Below are 1,840 nucleotides of genomic sequence, written 5' to 3'. Positions count from 1 at the left end.
CAAACAGGAACACCATCCCATTTATACGAATGGAATTTGAAGTTACTGGGGGGAAAGGACATAGAATTCTTTTCCATTTCGAATGACAAGGCTTATCTATAACACTTCAACGTTTCCGGCGACTCTGAAATTTGTAAATAGCAGGGGAGTTCACCGTTTCTTTCTTCACCTTCACCTTCCGAGTTTTATCCAGAAGATCTTTGCGTGTTTGAATTTTCTGTGCAATGACGAACAATTTCCTCTCGCGTTCAATCCGCTGTGTCAGGCAGTTATACTGCTTTTGCCTTTCTTTAGCTATCCGCTTAAGTCGAGTCTGATGAGGAACTCCTTTCATTTCTCCTTCTGCAAGGTCTCTATGGGGGAGGGGGGTCTATTAAAGACTCTGTCCACTAATTCCGGGGCAGTTCGCAGGTGAGTTGCAATATCAAACCGCTCAACTTCCTTTTTAGTGTCAAAAAAGAACACATGCTTATTCTGTTGCTTCCCCTGGAAATCCAGCAGGTGGAGCTCTCTGTCTTTTGGTTTCCTTAGCTTCCGCAACCCTTTTCATTTCTATATATTTGACATCCTGAGTTCTCATCAGTTTCAGCTGTTCTGGAGTTACTTCTTCCTTCGTCTCCGGGATAACATGAACTCCATCCTGGAGTTTAATTCGAGTCATTTTATAGTAGAATTCATCTGGATGTTTTTCAAGAGCTTTCTTTCGAAGAGCTCTGAGGTATTTTTGCTTTTTCCAAGAGTCATCTGCACGAAGTTTGTAATCTTTCTTTTTCTCCAGCAGGCCCAGATGTTTTCAAAAGCCAGGCTGGCTTCGCTCTTGGTGTTCCAGCTGTTGGGACGGCTGCCTTCTGAAAAGCTGACGACATAGCTGCTCACGCCTGGGAAAGTTCAGTAGACAACGCTGGTGCCTCACCACTTCAGTCTCACGGGCCACTGAACCTACAGGAAACAGGCCATTTTTAGAATTTTTACATTTCAGAATTCCAAATAAGGGACTGTGGATCTTTTCTACCAGAAAGTCAAGGAAAAGATAGAACTGTTGTCTTCAAAGAGCCCACAGTCAATATCTAATTAGAGATATCAATATCTAATTAGAGCCCAATTCAGTGATAAAAGTAGCTATTATTAAGTGAACACCTACTAAGTGCCAAGCTCTGTACCACTCTCAAAGGCAGGAGTTACTAATCCCATTAGTAAACTAGAGGCCCAGTGCACGAATTCGTGCATGGGTGGGGTCCCTCTGGGTGGCCTGCAGGGATCGGGCCAAAACCCGCAGTCCAAAGCTGCCTGCAGCTCCTACCTGCCGCTCCCGCTCATCCAAGCCCCAGTGTGCCTGCCGCAGGCTCATGCCCAATCAGTCCAGATCAGGAGAGGCTCACACTGCCACAGCAGCACTCGCCAGCCATGAGCCCTGTGTCTGGTGCCCTCCCAAGGGGAGTGGCCTGCAGGATTGGGTTGAAACCGGCGCTCTGACATCCCCCGAGGGGTCCCGGATTGTGAGAGGGCGCAGGCCAGGCTGAGGGACACCACCAGTGCCCAATCGGCCAGGGAGGGACCATGGAAGGGCTACAGGGCATGTCTGGCCCATCATGCTCAGTCCAGGTCAATCAGCCAGATCCCAGCAGCAAGCTAAGCTATCAGTTGGAGCATCCGCCCCCCTGGTGGTCAGTGCACATCATAGCGACTGTCTGCCCCCTGGTGAACAGTGCATGTCATAGCAAGCAGTTGAGCAGCCATAGCATATCATTAGCATATTATGCTTTGATTGATTTTTCAGTTGTTCTGCTGTTCAGTCTATTTGCATATTACCCTTTTAATATATAGGACTAGAGGCCCAGTG

The 1,840-nt window shown here is 47.8% G+C and overlaps 1 pseudogene; it reads right to left on the bottom strand.

The window, feature by feature from the left end:
* LOC102765917 lies at nucleotides 1-1,019 on the bottom strand (annotated as a pseudogene).
* Nucleotides 1,020-1,840: the final 821 nt, after the last annotated feature.

This window comes from Myotis davidii, unplaced genomic scaffold (assembly GCF_000327345.1).
Source record: "Myotis davidii unplaced genomic scaffold, ASM32734v1 scaffold512, whole genome shotgun sequence".
NCBI classification, from domain to species: domain Eukaryota; kingdom Metazoa; phylum Chordata; class Mammalia; order Chiroptera; family Vespertilionidae; genus Myotis; species Myotis davidii.
Note: the sequence above shows the minus strand (reverse complement) of the source record. Positions and strands in the feature narration are given on the sequence as shown.